At 40.9% G+C, this 18,026-nt stretch overlaps 2 pseudogenes; both read right to left on the minus strand.

The window, feature by feature from the left end:
• Positions 1–1,446, minus strand: LOC101718605 (uncharacterized; annotated as a pseudogene).
• A 13,542-nt stretch (positions 1,447–14,988) lies between these two features.
• Positions 14,989–16,621, minus strand: LOC101701310 (bleomycin hydrolase-like; annotated as a pseudogene).
• Positions 16,622–18,026: the final 1,405 nt, after the last annotated feature.

Consider the following 18,026-nt stretch of genomic DNA (forward strand, 5'->3'; position numbering starts at 1 on the left):
TTATCCGGTATGAATTCTCTTATGTTGGCCAAAGGCTGAATGCTCACTAAAGGCTTGGCCATATTCCCTGGTTTTCCCTCTAGCATGAGTTTTCTGATGTTGAGAAAGGAACAAACTCTGGCTGAAGGCTTTTCCACATTCCTTACATGTATAGGGTTTCTTGCCAGTGTGAGTTTTCTGATGTTTTGTAAGAGATGAACTCTAGCTAAAAGCTTTCCCACAGTCCTTACACTTGTAAGGTTTCTTGCCAGTGTGTATTCTCTGATGATGGATAAGGGTTGAGTAGTCACTGAAAGCCTTGGTGCAATCACTGCATTTATAGGATTTCTCCCTAGTGTGAGTTCTCTGGTGCTGAGTCAGAGCTGAACAGTAGCCAAAGGCTTTCCCACATTCATTACATTCATAAGGCCTCTCCCCAGTATGAGTTCTCTGGTGTTGAATAAGGCCTGAGTGGTCACTAAAGGCTTTGCCACATTTGTTACACTTGTAAGGTTTCTCTCCAGTGTGAATGACCTGATGCTGGGTAAGGAATGTGCTCTGGTTTAAGGCTTTCCCACACTCATTACACTCATAAGGTTTCTCTCCAGTGTGAATCTGCTGATGCTGCATGAGGTATGAGCTCTGATTGAAGGCCTTCCCACATTCACTGCACTCATAGGGCTTCTCTCCAGTATGAATTATATAATGCCGAATAAGGGCTGAGTGGTGACATTCACAGGGGTTCTCTCCACTGTGAAATCTCTGGTGAAGAGTAAGGTGTATGCTCTGGCTGAAGGCTTTCCCACATTCATTACATTCAAAGGGTTTTTCTGCTGTGTGAACTCTCTGGTGCAAGACAAAAGCTGAGTAGTAATTGAAGGCCTTCTCACACTCATTGCACTTCCAAGGTTTCTTTCCTGCACAAATTCTCTCATGCCTGATTATATCTGAATTTTGCTTTAAGTTCTTTTTAAATGAATCAAAATTATGAAGTCTCTCTCTCTGTGTTGTTGAACAAGTAATGACCACTTCTAAATTCATCACATTGGTAACTTCTCTCCCCAGAAAGTTTCTTCTGAGTGACAACCTCTTTGATTAGATGTTTTTCATGGTTTTCTTGCTCATTCTCTAAAGAGTCCTTACATTCACTGGAACCTGCCTTTGGAAATCTTTCTATTAACACCCCAGAGGCTGGTTCTTCAGAGAAGTCCTTCTCTGGAGTTAGCTCTCTGCTTTCTGGTATTGTCTCCCAGTCTGGACTGGTTGTTTTTGAGATTTCTCTTGCTAGCTCCTCCTCACGCTCCAAGTAAGAGATTATATCAGGCTTGGAAATTGGAAGTCCTGGGACCCAGGGGTCAGCAGCACATCAGCCATGCCATTTTCTTTTGCAGTTCCAGCACCGGGAAGGTCTGAGTCCTCAGCAAGTGATCCTCTGCCTCCAGGATCCATCGTGATTCCCTCCTCTGCCCAGGGCCGGGGCGGACCGCTCGGGGTCCACCGAGAGGCCCAGAACGCACGCCCTCTGCCGGTCTCCTTCGGGGCACTCAGACTCAGAAGGCTCCGCGGTCAGCCCTCCTCCAACCCGGGACCAACCTGGAGGAAGCCAGGCTAGCTAGGTGACAATGGCAACTAAGAACAGCAGGGGCTGAGTTTTCCCTGGGCACCTTTCTTTATGGGTCTTTCTCATTTCCATAGCACTGGGCCTGAACAGCATGGATTGCCACACTCCTAAACATCCCTGTTAGCTAAGCTCTGATTTGATGCCACATGGGCTCAGAGGATGACTGATGCTTGGGCCAAGGCAGTTTCAGGGCAGTTGGCTCCAGTCATTTTGGTGCCAACAGGATGGGGTAGGGGTTGACATTGGTTTTAGTGGACTTGGGTTTGGTCCAGTGCTGCCATTGATTTGCTTTTTGATGGTAGGGAAGTCATTTAACCTCTAGGAGTCTTGACTGCACCTTGTATAATGGGCATAACTACCTATTCTTCCAGGGTTGTTGTGAGATTAAATAAGAAAATAACTTAATTTAGACCAGGGCTTGGTATAGAGCAAGACTCTCCAAATAATGAGTTCTTTCATAATATTTCTCTCTGTTCTTCAGGCTTCAATATCCTCAGTGCTAAGAGGTATGGATAATCCCACCCCTACAACTATAATCCCTACCCCCATTCTCACAAGACAGCCCTAGACTGCAGTGTAGGACTGTAGATTCATTAATTCTTTCATACATTTTCCTTCTTCATTTATTCTTTTATCCTAATGATAATAACTGCACATTAGAACATGGCAAAAAAATCCTAGTACTGTACTCAAATCTACCAGTTAAATCATTAAGCCAGAATATCTAGTTTGGAGATTCATCAGTATGGTTTTTATGGCTTCCCAGGTGTTTTCAATGTGCAGGCAAGACTGAGAACCACTGCCTTTTCTAGCTCCCTAATCTATGGTTTCTAAAACTGGAATCACCTGTAGAGGTTTAAAAAATTACCAATATCCTGGTCCTTCCTTGTCCTTCAACTCCATGCCAAGTGCAACAGTTTCTCCAGAAGTGAGCTGTAGGCTTCATGATAATTTGTAATGTTCCCTGATGTTTATTACAGCTAGATTGGAGAATTGATGCCTATAACTGCCACCCACACAGATGCATGTAACAGGCACTCACTGAGAACCTCTTAGACAGTGGTGCTAGGGGATGACAGTGAGGAGCCTAGGAAACAGTTGAAGGTTGGTTGCCTCTTAGTCCACAGAGCATGTCCTCCAGCAGCCCTGACTGCTCTTGCCATCCAGAAAAGGACCCCAGAGACAGGGAAGGACAAGGGTCCAGCAGTCAGCATTTCTACAATGCCATGGAGCTCTGGACGGGACTTTCCTGTTCATTATTTCTCTGGCTCAGATCTCAGAATCTGCCATTCGTGTGTGTGTGTGTGTGTGTGTGTGTGTGTGTGTGCGTGCGTGCGTGTGTGCATGTGTGTGTGTGTGTTTCCTTTTCTCCAAGTTGACTTTATACTTGGCCTCCTGGGGAAAGGCTAGGATTTGACTTCAGTTATAGATTTGGAGACAATGTAGAAGTATTGGTTTTTCTTTTCAAGGTGTCTCTCTTTATGATGTGTCCAGAATTTAAAAAAAAATCACTCCAGGGTGATTCCAGCTGCAGAAACCACTGGACAGGGTTTTTGGGCAAGTTAGGAATACAACTCATACTGGAGGTGGTATTAGAATAAGTATATGCTATCTAGTGTGGTGGCCCATATTTATAATCCCAGTGGCTCAGGTGGCTGAGGTAGGAGGATCCCAATTTGGAGACCAGCCTGGGAAACTTAGTGACTTAGCAGGACTCCGTCTCAAATAAAAATAATTTTTAAAAGGGCTGGAGATGTAGCTAGTGCAAAAATCCTGGATTCAATACTCAGTACCACAGAGGAAAAAAGAATGAGCATATGCTATTTGCTAGAATAATTATGGACTTAGAAAAAGAAAATACCCACATATTTCAGGTATTGATGCTAGTTCTAAGCTAATAATTTCTTTCTTTCTTTCTTTCTTTCTTTCTTTCTTTCTTTCTTTCTCTCTCTCTCTCTCTCTCTCTCTCTCTCTCACACACACACACACACACACACACACACACACACACATACAAACTGGAGATTGGACTGGGGCCTTGCATATGCACTATCACTGAGCTACACCTCCAGCCCCTTGAACTAATAATTTCAGAGTGCTGCTGTGGGTCATTAGAATGGGGACTCTGATGGTTATTTGATAAAGGGGACTTTGAGCTATATATACTTCATAGTAGGTTTGGTGGAATTCTTAACTCATCCTGTGGCTATTTCCACACTTTCTGAGAATGCAGTTGGAATAAATGTACCCTGCAGTGATCATAGTCTTCACATTGCTTCTCAGACTCACAGAAAAAGACTTTAGTGTAGTAAGAATCAAGCAGAAGCCTCTGGAGTACTCTTTTTATAAGCACAGTAGTAAACCAAAATCAATACTACAGTAATACCTCGATTCACCAACATTTCTGTTTACAAACAATTCAGTTTGCAAACAAATGCTTTCAGCAAAATGTTGCTTCCATTTGCAAACTCTGCATCAGGTGACAAATATGACCACGGCCATCTTTGCCACACAAACACAAACGCAGTCATCTTCCCCAAAATTGTAAAACAAATTAAGTTCATGAACTGAGGTACCACTGTACATTCTTGGAGGGATTAAAAAGATAAATGCTACTATTAAAGACTTGGGACAAACTGTGTCCAACATCTGCTGACCATAGAGAGGACAAACCCTGAAGGACTTTTGGATTCCTATCTTACTTCAACTGAGTAATGTTTGGTTTAATGTAGAAGACAGATGAATGCTGGAAAATAACAATAAAAAGAGATAATTCAAATGGCAGCTACTATTCTAAGTATTTTTTTTTTAACTAGGAAAAATAATCATAGTCATTGACAAATGTTTTGTTCTCTGTCCCAACAAGCTGAGAATCCAGAAATCATTTGTTTTCACGTGGTAGGGCAGCAGTACACCTTCACAGTCTCACCTCAGTTATGGCATCACAGTACCAACTGCTCGGTGTCAGGGTTGCAAGCTGTGGAAGCTGATATTCATTTGAAGTGCAGATAGTGGTGCCCTCACCAGACATTTCTGCAGTGTGATTCTGAAGACTGGTCCTGGTTGCATAACCTCTAAGCCTGCTCCCCAACAATCCCCATCCCCACCATCCACTTCTTGTGCCTACAGACCTCTCACAAGTTTCTCTTCTATTTAAGCCAGGAAGAAGTATATCTTTTGCTTACAGTTAATAACACCAATAGCTGTACTTCCAGGAATTCCTTCCGGCAAAGGTCATCTGCAGCTTGAAATGGAAGGAGGGAGGTAGAAGCAGCACTGCAGATCAACAATGGCTCCAAACATCTAAAACTTCAAGAAGGCAAGAAGGACATCAGTGTTGTCCTGATCCTGCTGACTCTCAGGAAGTGTGACTTAGTTCCAGACCCAGGGTGAAAGAAGTTCAAGTCCAGTAAGAAGTCATTCCTTTTCAATTTATTTTCATAATAATTCTAGGGCAGAAAGGATGAATTCTGATGTGCCTCTGGCTTTTCCCCAGTAGCATGTAGTTCCTTCTTATTTTTCTTCTTTTTCTCTGACTTCATCTCGTTCTTTAGCAGTATTGGGAATTGAACTCAAGTCTTTCATACTGAGCTACATCCCCAGACCTTCTTTTTTTTATTTTCAATTTTGAGGCAGGGTCTTGCTAACTCACTAAGTTCCTCAAACTGGGCTCAAACTTGAAATCTTTCTGCTTCAGCTCCCAGAGTTCTGGGATCACAGATGTGCCCTGCTACACTCAGCTTTAATTGCTTTTTAAAGTCACTTAATCACAAGTGTTTTACCAGCTTTTTCATTGTACTGAGAGTCTGATTTCTGCTAGACATTACCTACTATAGTCTCTTAGACATTATGTATTGTACCTACTATAGGAGATGTTGGTTAAATTTCTGGCTGCCTATTGTCTACCCTAACATTATCTGGATTTTCTAATGCCCTGGGATACTATTTAGATTCCTGGTGAGGTCTAGGACACAGGGACTGAAGAGGGAGAAAATGACCACGAGATGGCAGTATCACACAGTGAGTTTGATTTGGGTGGAGCTCAAACAATGTTGCCTGTGAGGGGAAGTCCCTCTTAGCAGGTGCTCTTCTAGGGATGGAGCTGTAGGTCCTCCACCCAGAAAGGGAAGATAGCGAGGGAACTCCCCAGGCAGAGGTGCTTGTCTGGAAGAAGGTGCTTCTGGGTCAAAGAACGCTAAAGGCAGCAGTGGCTTGGGCTCTCGTATCTCCAAAATATATATATATATATATACATATATATATATGTTTGTGTTTATGTTTATATATATATATATAATATATATTACATTATTTATGTAAAAATTTGAGCTCCAAAGGGCTTTGGAGCTAACAGTCCTATTGTGAAAAAGCAAACACCTCAGGGGCCAAGAACAGGGGTCATCTTTAGCCCATTTATATGACATAGGCTAATAATAACCAGAGCCTTTCTTCTATTACTCTTTCCCTCTACAGAAACTGAAGGAACAGAATTGTCCTTAACCTCCCCTGTTTGTATAGCCAAGGATTAAACTAATGGCCAAGCTCTTCTACTAGCTAGATCATTGCCTCCAGACTTTTGGATCTGAGCATGCAACTTTAGTATTCAGAGATGAGAATTGTCAACTAGTCTGGCCCTACCAAGAGACATTGTCATACTTCTTAGATTTCTGAAGCATGTTTTTCAACCTGGCCATTTTTCTAAACCACCGAAACAGGGCATGAGTTCAGTGTCAACATCCCCAGTTGTCCAAAAAAGCCTTTGCCTGTTCTTCCTGCCTACAACTCAGACTCTGAACCTATACCATGGGGCTGGTGGGGCCACAACCAAGATGGTGCAGCAAGAAGCTAAAAGGAACCTGGATTCTGGTGACTTCTAAACCAGCTGTATTAGCCCTTGACTCTCTGCTTTTAGATTTCTTGGCCCTGGGTAAAATGAGCTCCTTATTTATGTAGCATAGAGGTTGAAGAAATGATTCACAGGGTGTTGACACAGGCACCTTTAATTTTATTTCCTAACTTCCATTCAAATGTGTTTTGAGGGGATGGTCCATTGCCAATCCTCCATGCTCCAACACACACATTTTTTCTTCATGATGCTGGGGATAGAACCCAGGGCAAGTGCTCTGAGCTATATGCCCAGCCATTCACTACCCTTTTGAATTAAATGTAGGGCAGGCCCATGTCTTCTCAGGAAACACTCCATTGGTAAATAATTTCTGGGCCATTTCAAGTTATAAAAGTCTCATTTTAGTCACTGCAATTAAAAACCATATAATTTGTTCAAATTTGTGGATATGGAGGGTAAAATTGTGGTTGCAAAGGGCTGGGGGGAGGGAGGTAATGGAAGTTATTGTTTAGTGGGTAAGGGGTTCACTTTGGGATGATGAAAAAGTTCTGGCGATGGGTGCATAAAAATAATGTAAGCATGTTTGGTGCCATTAAATTGTACAATTAAAATGGTTAAAATAGTATATTTTATGTTATACATTTTTTACCACAATAAAAAATGTAAAAAAATACAAGCAAAACCAAGCCAAAAACAAACCCCCAAAACAAAGAGCACTCAAGAAACCCCCAGGCCTCCAAAATTTAACAGACAATTAAAAGTTAAAAATTTCTCCTTTGTGCCAGACATGGTGGCCTATGCCTGTAATCCCAGCATCTGGGAGGCTGAGACAGAGGGATCACCACAAGTTAAAGGCCAGCCTGGGCTGCAACCAACCAACCAACCAACTAATTAACAAACAAACAAATTATCTCCTTTGCACCTTCTTAGTCTGTTTGGGAAGATGAGGTACTGCTATGGCTTGTATCTAGATGTTCCCCCAAAGCCTCATGTGGTCACAGATGACACTTTTGAGAAGTGGCTGGATCATGAGTGTGTGATACTGGGATTAAGGGTGTGTGGTACTGTATTAGTACACTAATTGGTATAGTATAATTTTGGGTGTGGATAATGGGAAGGCTCACCCTGGGTGTCGATGACACCAACCAATAGGCTTGGAATAAAAAGGGAAATGGAGGCTTGATGCTGCTGCTGCCGCCACTGCCACTGCCACTGTTTTGCTGCTTCCTGCCTACCCTTCCGTGGACTGTTTCTCCTCTGCCATGCCCCTTTGCCATGCCACCTGGCCCTGGAGCCAACCAGCTATAGGCTGAAGCCTCTACAAACTGTGAGCGAAAACAAACCTTTCCTCTTTTAACTTGTGAATGTCAGGTATTTTGTCCAGCAACAAGAAAAGTAACTAGCACAGGTGTAAAATGAAAAAAGCTGAGGGGGTGGGGGAGAGAGGAGAGAAAGGGAGAGAGAAAAGAGAAGCCTTGGGTCTCTCCTCCCCTTCCCCTTCCTCCCCCCTTCTGACTTGGCTACTTTTGGTTCCTCCAGCATTGAAGTGTTTATACAGGGAGAGGGCAGTGAAAGTCTCACTTTGACTTGTCTTGTGTGAGCTGTAAGCTGTCAGAGCAACTTCTTGGACTTTGTACATGTATATAGCTAACTCTTCATCCAGTGGGGCCCTTTTTTGTGCTGAGGGCACTTGGGATTGAATCCAGGGCTTTTGCACTGAACTACACACCCAGCCCTTTTAAAATTTTGTGGCAAGTTCTTGATAAATCAGTAAGTTTTCCAGGCTGGGCTTGAACTTGCAATCTTCCTGTCTCAGCTTCCCAGAGATCTGATATTACTGGTGTGTGCCACCACACCTGGCTCAGTGGAGTGCTTGTGTACATTCTTCCAAGACATTCCAGTGCCCACCATCACTGGGGTCTCTCTCCCATGGTTTCCTTGGTGTAGCTGACCACTCCAGGGCTCACAAACTTTAGCTTCTTTCTGCTGAGGGCTCATCTTGTCTGCAGGTGGTGCTCCTGGGCAGGTTTCAGTGTCTCTGTGCTCACCCCTCCACAGGGCTCATATTTGATCCATGGGAAATAATCACACATCCTTTCTCCCATTGATTTTAGGGGAGCCAGTTTCCAATGAGCTAATTATTTTCACTTTATTATCAAAACCACTATAAGCCAGCAAGCCTTTCACAAATTGGATTTTTGTTTTGGTTTTGTTGTTGTTGCTATTTTGAGACAAGTTCTCACTGTGTAGTTCAGGCTGGCCTTGAACTCACTATGTAGCCCAGGCTGACCTAGAACTCATGGTGATCCTTCTGCCTTACCCTTGTGAGTGCTGGGACTACTAGGTGTGGACCACCATACCTGGCTAACAAATTGGATTTTAAAATCACATTTATTCAGATATAACTTACATAAAGAAAATCTACCAGTTTTCATATATAGCCAGCAATGAACACCATAATCAAGGCAAAGAACATTTCCAACATCAACAAAGTTTCCTTTGGCTCTTTGTCTTACCTCTTATTTCCAGCCCTTGGCAACCTCTGATCGCATTTCTATGCCTTTATGTTTGCCTTTGCCAAAAGAGTCACGTTTTGAAGATTCATACATTGTAAGTGGAACTATACAGTATACATATTCTTCTTCTTGCTTCTTTTACTTACAAAAGGCCTTCGAGAGGCAGAGATAAAAAGGACCCAGGGCTGGGGAGCTGTCTCAGTGGCAGAGCACTCGCTTAGGATGATTGAAGCTTTTGATCCCCGGTATAGTCTCGCCCAACAAAGCCAAGCAACCAAACAACCAGCCAAATACTAAATAAATGGAAAAATAATATCCTGTGTTTATGGATCTCAAAACTCAAAATTGTCCTAGAATATCCATCTATTAAAATTCTGTAGCTTTTTTTCTTAAAAACTGATGATTTTCCCACTGAATTAAATTCTGCTCTTACATTCTTTTATATTTATTACTTTTTCCTTATTTAGTATTATTTAATCCCTTTGTCTTCCTTTCTGACTTCTTATGGATCATTTGAATATTATTTATGATTTCATTTTAACTTTTGTTAGTTTATTGGCCATAACGCTTTGTTTTGTTATTTCAGTGTTGCTTTAGGGTTTATAGTATCCCACTGCAATCTACCTTCAGGTGATGTTGTACCATTTCATGTATAGTATGAAAACTTCACAATAGTTCATTTAATTGTTAAGTGGGGGAAATTGTGGAACTCGTCTAATCTAGACATCTCCTATCTTTCAGAGATCACCATCCATTGTTGTCTGATGTCAAGTGCCCTAAAATGGTTATTTCATATACTTTGTCTATTTTTAGGTTGTTTTATTGAAAGGGTAAATATACTACTCCTTGTTACTCCATCTTGACTAGAAATGGGATCTCTCTTGCTGCTTTTAAAATTTCCTTTTTACCTTTGGTTTTCAGCAATTTGATTATGGTGCAGTGTTTGGCATGGTTTTCTTTCTTTTATATATTTTTGGCTTGAATTTTGTCAAGATTGTAGAATTTATGGGTTTCTAATTTTCATATAATATGGTAAAATTTAAACCACAATTTATTTCAGTTTTTCCTGTTTGTCCACTTTCTCCTCTCCTTCTGGGAGTCCAGTTACACATATATTAGACTGGTATTGTCCTACAGCCCACTATGACTCTGTTTATTTCTTTTTAAATGTCTTCTCTCCTAGTGCTTCACTTTTGGTAATTGATTGTTCTATTTCTTCAAGTTCACTGATCATTTCTTCAGTAGTATTATATCTGCTCTTAATCCTATCCAGAGTATTTTCATTTTGGATATTATATATTTAAGCTACAGAAGTTCCATTTTGATTTTTTTGTATATCTTCCAATTCTGTCCTCATTATGTCCATATTTTCCTTGATTATATGATAAGAAATAATTGTTTCAAGGTCTTTACTAATTCTACCATCTATGTCTCTTATGGGTTTGTTTCCAGTGATTGTTTTTTCTCCTAGAATGGGAAACTTTTTATGCTTTTTTGCATGTCTGGTAATTTTTTTTTTGTACCAGGGATCGAACTTGGGACCTTGTGCTTGCAAGGCAGGCGGCGGCACCACTGAGCTAAATCCTTGGTCCATGTCTGGTCACTTTTTAATAGGTCCTGGGTATTGTAAATTTTATATTGTTGAATGCTGTGTTTTGTTGTATTCCTTTAAATAGTGTTGACTTTTTTTTCTGGCATGCAGTTGAGTACTTATGAATCACTTTGATATCTTCTGTTTCTCTTTGAAGCTTTGTTATGGCAGGGAGATTTACTTTGGAACTAATTAGCTCTACTACTAGCGTATGATCCTTCTGAGGACTCTGCCCAATGATTGATATATTACAAGTTCTTTCCTTTTTGATTATTCCTAGTCAGGAGTGGGCTCCAAAATTTATTTGGCCTACTTTCTGGTGATTCTTTTCCTTGACTTCAGTAATTTCTCGTCATACATGAGAGCATCAGTTCTGAGCCTCACCCCCCAAGATAGTTCTCAGTATACATCTGGAGATTTTTTCTGTGAGACTCATTTTTCCCTCATATGTACTTTGTCATGAAAATTGCTTTAAACTTGGAATGCCAGTTTTTCCATCCTCAACTCAGGGAGACTACTGAGCTGTGTTTGGAATTCTCCTTTTTGTACTGTGACTCAGAAACTTCCCCCAGGCTGTAAGTTAGGGCATTTACGTGACTGATGGCTCTTCTCTCCAGGAGAACCTGTTGTTCAATGTATAAAGTAGGTTTCCTATGTGTTTTTCAGATTTCTAATTGCTTATAGTAGTAAGGGGCAATTTTGGGGGTAGTTAATCCTTCATAGGCAAAAATGGAAATCATCCTTATTAGATTTTTGAGGTATGAGTTAGAGTCAAGTCTAATATACTCTTTAAATTATGGAGGACCCCTATTTTTTTTTTTTTTTTTGGTACCAGGGATCAAACTCAGGATCTTGCACTTGCGAGGCAGGGGCAGGAACCACTGAGCTAAGTCCCCAGCCCGAGGACCCCTATTTTATCCTCAGTCACACCCTAGTCCCTGGAACGCTCAACAGTTTATTGACTGATTGATGCATACTGAGCTTTCTCAGCAATTCTATTGAAGCTACTCCCCCTAGATCTGAGGTGAGGGACAAGGACTCTCCTACTACTTACCCATTGCTGGGGGTGCGAGTTAGTGGTACAAATCACTATATTGGTCTCTTCAAGGAAATCCTACTTCTATTTTTTTAAAAAAACTCCTCTTAACCAGGAGCAAGGGACACCTTTCCATTTTCTGATGTTCTCTTCAATCTTCTTTTTCAGAGTACTGTATTTTTCCTCATAGAGGCCTTTCACTTTCTAGGTTAGGTTAATTCTTAGATATTTCATTTTTCTTGAAGCTATTGTGAATGGTATTATTTTCATAATTTCCTTCTCATCCAGTTCATTGTTGGTGTACACAAATGCTAATGATTTTTGTGTGTTGATCTTGTATCCTGATGCATTGCTGAAGTTCATTATTAATTCTAAGAGTTTTTTGGTAGAATTCTTTGGGTCTTTTATAATTAATCTTCTATTGTTAACAATAATAATGATAATCTTTTATCATTAATAATGATATTTTGCATTCTTCCTTTTCTATATGTATCCCTTTTATTTCTTTCTCTTGCTTAATTGCTCTGGCTAATGTTTTAAGTCCTGAATAGGCAGAATCAATGTCAAAAAGGCCACACTCCCAACATTGTTATACAGATTCAATGCAGTCCCAATCAAAATAATAACAGCATATCTTGTAGATCTAGAAAAAAGAAATCTAGAATCCATCTGGAACCAGAAGAGACCCAGAATAGCAAAAGCAATTTTGGGCAACAATAGCAAAACAGGAGGCATAGCAATACCTGATTTCAAACTATACTACAAAGCAACAGCAATAAAAATGGTGTGGTACTGGAACAAAAATGGATACATGGATCAATGAAACAGAACTGAGTATACAGAATCTTCCCTGGACACATTCAGCTATTTGATTTTTACCAAGGGGCCAAAAGCATATGTTTGTTGGAGGAAAATTAGCCTATTCAACAAGTGGTGCTGGGAAAACTGATTATTTGTATGTGTAGAAGATTGAAACTGGACCTGTATCTCTCACCATATACTAAACTAAAATCAAAATGAACAAAAGATGTAAACATTAAAACATAAACATTAAACATAATGGAAGATAAAATAGGTAAAACACTTGAAGACATAGGTGTAGGAAAGTATTTTCTAAACAGAACCTCTCTTGTACAAGAAATAACAGCAAGAATCAATACATGGGATTATTTCAAATCTTCTGCACAACAAAGAATCAATCAGTAGAGTGAAGAGACAACCTACAGAATGGGAAAAAATTTTTGCCAGCTACTCTTCAGACAGAGGATTAATATCTAGACTATACAAAGAACTCAAAACCACCTAAAATTAAAGATCAAGTCAAGAAATGGGCAAGCAAAATGAACAGACACTTCACAGAGGGAGAAATAAATATGGTCAACAAATATATGAAAAAAATGCTCAACATCTCTGGTCATTAAAGAAATGCAAATTAAAACAACACTAAGTTCCATCTTACTCCAGAAAGAATGACACTCATTAAGAAATTAAACAATAATAAATGCTGGCAAGGGTGTGGTGAAAAAGAAACCCTGCTTCATTGTTGGTGGGAGTATAAACTAGTACGACCATTATGGAAATTAGTATGGAGATTTCTCAAATTGAAATTAGAAATTCTATATAACCCAGCTATCCCCCTGCTGGGTATCTTCCTGAAAGAGCTTTAGACATGCATACCAATGGTTTTTTTGCTTGTTTGTTTTTGTACTGGGGATTGAACTCAGGACCTTGCATGCTTGTGAGGCAAGTGCAGTACCACAGAGCTAAATCCCTGGCACCCATACTAATGTTTATAGCAACATAATTCATAATAGCTAAATCCTGGAAATAGCCTGTATGCATCAACAACAGATAATTGGATCAAGAAAATGTGGTATTTAGCCAACCAGTCTGCAATGTTTTTGGGGTTTTTTTTGGTACCGGGGATCGAACTCAGGTCCTTGTGCTTGTGCAGCAGGCGATGAAACCACTGAGCTAAATCCCTGGCCCTTAAATGTGGTATTTATATATAACAGAATACTACCCTGCTATAAAGAATAACAGATTTGAGACATTTGTAGGAAAATGGGTGCACCTGGAAAATATAATGTTGAGTGAAATAAAGCAGATACACAAGTTTAAATATCATTTGGTATCTCTTATTTGAGTGAGGCAAAGTACAAAGACAATAATAAAGAATGGATAGAAGGAGACAAGGAGATGGATCTCTTGCAATAGGGAAGTAGTCCAAGGGAAAAAGTGTGAAGGGTGAGGAGGAGGGGAAGGGGAAATAAGGAAAATAAAGATATGGGCCAGGATTTAGCTCAGTGGTTCCCCTGCCTGCCTCACAAGCGCAAAGTCCTGAGTTTGATCCCTGGTACAAACAAGTAAACAAACAAGAAGAATAAAGATGAGCCATGTACAGGAGCCTAATAACCTCAATTAATGTAAACATTATATGCCATAACATTAGCTAAGATTAATAATATCGACAAGAATGAAAAATGGTCATAGCAGCAGTATTCACAACAACCGAGAGGTGGAAGCAAGCGAAGTTTCCACTGACTGATAATACATCAAACCAAATGTTGTAGCAACATACAATGGTATATTGTTCAGCCTTAAAAAGGAAAGATATATGTTCCTTACTACAACATGGATGAACCCTGAGGACGTTATTCTGTTCTATTTGTTGTTGTTGTTGTTTTAAATTCTCATTTAGCAAAACCTTCTCAGTACCATCTAGTTGAATAATATGAATATCATCTTCTCCTGCCCCCAACCCCCAGTGCAGAGGCAAAAGTTAAACCATTTCGCCAGAGCTCCCTCTACTGATTACAACTGAGATCATGATAAGGTGATGATAAGGTTTTGGTTGTCTTCTTTCCTACTTTCTCTAAACCTCTATTTTACCCAACGCACACAGCTGCACCCCCACATTTCAGAACAGGAAGGAATCATGTCAGATCTGATCAACCTCCTCCTGTGCTTGGGCTGTAAGAGGCACGAGAAATTGCCTTGAAAACATTGAATTCCGTGACTGCCATTTAAGAAGGGTGCAGTCTCTGAAGCCACATGGAGCCCTGAGAGCTCAAGTCATAGGCACCCCTCCCGCACTGTACTCTAGCAACCAGGAGCTTGGGGCTCTTTCCTCTGCAGACACCTGGGATGCTCATCCTCTCCTGTCTTATTACAACACACACTGAAGACCTTTTTGATGGGGTTAAGACAATTACATCTGATTAAAATGCTAAGCGATCCTGAGCTGTTGGAGATGAGGAGAGTAGATAACATGACCTGATTTTTCCTGGTTTTCTTCTTTATGAATATTTTGTTTCAGCATAAAGCACACTTCCCCAAAAAGGTTCCTGGCGGAGGCTGGAAATCCAAGTCTGACTGTGTCCTGTGGGAACACACAGTCACCTGTGTAAGTTTGGCTTCAGTCCCGTCTGTCCTTTGCAGCTATATCAGGTTCCATGGGAGGAGGAAAGAGCTGGAGGCGGTGTCACTCAGCCAAAGCCCCCATGGGGTCCCATGCCGAGAGGACAATGGGCTCCTGCTCTAACACAGCCAGCACATCTTCTGGGACTTGTTTCTTGTCCACCACCACTTTGTAGACATACTCAGAATCACTTGTCAGTCAGGCACAGGTAACTTTGTGTCCATGGTCTTCAGCTCAAAAATTCTCCTTTTCAGAAATACACCATCCTGATCATCCTTCTCCGAGACAGCAGTGACCGTCATGGTGTGGGTCATAAGGGACTCATAAAAAAGACAACCTCTCAGCTTTATTCATGTTCTTCAAGGAGACAACAAACACCAACTCATGGTCATAGACATGCATGTCACTGAGGCCCAGCTACCGTTGAAGTGTCTTCCAACATCACAGCCAAACCACACAGCCTCTTCATCTTTGATGGAAGTAGCAACCATCTTTTTCAAGAAGTCAATGGGCTAGTTGTTAAACAGAGTTCTTCTCCCTCCAACCATATTGCTCAGGTAGTCTGCAGTGTAAAGTTTGTTGTACTTGTGCTAGGGTCATGGATCATTCATGAAACAAATCTTATCTCCTATACTGAAGAGTGGTTTGACATGTTCCCTGTAAAACTCCCGGGGTGTTATGGGACCAATCTTGTGATAATTTTTATCTTTGCCTCGATACTGACAGGTGAATGTGTCTGGTGGATTACCTGAACAGCTGCACACCACTCGGAATATCTCCTCCATCGTGGCATCCTTTGTAGCGGAGACTTTTCCCTTAGTTTCCTTTCTAGGTTCTATAGTTGTATACGGAATTCTCTTTTTTTGGGGGTGGGTACCAGGGATCAAATTCAGGACCTTGTACTTGCAAGGCAGCCAACAGAACCACTGAGCTAAATCCTGGGCCCAGAATTCTCTCATCTTGTGATTCAGAATATCATTCATCCTCTTGCTTGGTCTCTGTTATAGGGAAGCATTTCTGGAGAACAACAACATATTTTATTTTATTTTATTTTTTATTTTTGGGTACTGGGGATCAAACTTGGGTCCTTGCGCTTGTGCAGCAGGCGGCGAAACCACTGAGCTAAATCCCTGGCCCCTATATTTAAAAAAAATACTGACAAGCACATCCCACTGCCCACCATCATTTGTAGGCTTCCTCAGCAAATACTACACCAGCCTCCCATCCTAAAGGTCCTTTTTCTGGGCTGTGTCCACAAAAGCATTCAAGAAGAAATAGTAGCATTTGACCTAGTCCCCCCACAAAAAAGTAAAATTGACTAAACTCAAATTCTTCAATATTTAATTTTTTCATGAACAGAAGTCTCATAACACCCAGACAAGAAAAGACTCAGCATCACCTGGAGCTCTTCTGGTTGGTGACTGGCTTGCCTTCCTGAGGAACAACATGCTGGAACACATGCTGTGCACCCTGCACAGTGGCCCTTTTCAGACAGATGTCCTGCAGGTCACGGGTGGTCCTGATGTTCTGGGCAAGTACAAGCTGAGGGTCAGAATTCAGTTTCTGGATCAGAGCAGCTACCTCATCCAAATTCAGTCCTATGTTGCTCATGGTACCCACACTGCCCAGTGGGATAATGTTACTGTTGGTTTTGAAATGAAGGTCTCACTATGTCGCCTAGCCTGGACTCAAATTTCTGGGCTCGAGTGAGCCTCCTGCCTCAGCTTCCCAAGATTTGGGACTAAAGGTGTATGCCACCACACCTGGCCTGAGAACACTTTTCTAAGTAAAATAAGCTAGTTACAAAAAAGAAATCTTGCCAGGCATGCCAGCCCATGCCTGTAATCCCAGCTACTCTGGAGGCTGAGACAAGGCTTGTAAATTTGAGGCTAGCCTGGGCAACTTGGTGAGATCCTGTCTCAAAAAAAGAAAGCATTGAGGATGTAGCTCAGTAGTACAGTGCTTTCCTAGCATGTTCAAGGCCCTGGACTCAATCCCCAGTACTGAAAAAGAAAAAGACAAATATTATATGACTCCATTTATTTGAGGTACCTAGAGTAGTCAAATTCATAATAACAGAAAATAGAATAGTGGTTTCCAGAAACTAGGGAGAGGAAAATGGGAGTTGTTTAATGAATATAGAGTTTCTATTTTGTGAGATTAGAAAGTTCTGGAGATTGGATGTACAACAATGTGAATATACTTAAAACTACTGAACTATAGATTTAGAGATGGTTAAAATGGTGATTTTTATGTTATGTGTATTTCACTACAAATAAAAATATGATTGATACATCCATCATTGGTTAATTGTGCTTCTGGTTGTTTAATATTTTGCTCTGTCATACAAGGGAATATTATTTATCCATAGAAAGAAATAAAGTACTGAAGCATGCTACAACATGGATGAACCTTGAAAACATTACTCCAGGTGAAAAAAGTCAGTCACATAGGACCACATATTATATAATTCCATTTATATAAAATGTCCAGAATAGGCAAATCCATGGTGACAGAGGGAGATCAGTGATTGCTAATAGCTACAAGGTTTCTGTTTGGGATGATGAAAATGTTCTGGAATTAGAGATGATGGTTGTACAGGTTTGTGGACACACTAAAACTTTCTGGGTTTATATTCATAAGATTCATTTAATGGATGTAAATTATAACTTAGTAAAAACTAAACTATGGCTCTCTGATTCTCTCAAAGAAGACAAGAACCTGAGTGTCTTAGCTTAGAATTATTTTGAAATCAAAGGCTGAGTCAGGTCTTGTATATGGAAAGTTCACGTGAAAAGTAATGGTGTGGAGCTGGAGAGAGGCACTGGGAGAGTGGGGTGGGAAGGTCGCCAACATGAGTGTGTCCCTGGGTTCTCTACTGTGGGCAATTTGGGCTCAATTCCACTGGACACCTCCTGAGGCACGTATAGAAGACTTCTTGTAATTGCCTGTCTGGAGAATGAGTGAGGGAAGCATTTATCCATCAGCTCCCATCCCCGTGGGTTGAGGGCTGCCT

The sequence above is a fragment of the Heterocephalus glaber genome, unplaced genomic scaffold, assembly GCF_053883595.1.
Source record: "Heterocephalus glaber isolate CG9 unplaced genomic scaffold, H.glaber_assembly_v1.0 deba00001564, whole genome shotgun sequence".
NCBI classification, from domain to species: Eukaryota; Metazoa; Chordata; class Mammalia; order Rodentia; family Bathyergidae; genus Heterocephalus; species Heterocephalus glaber.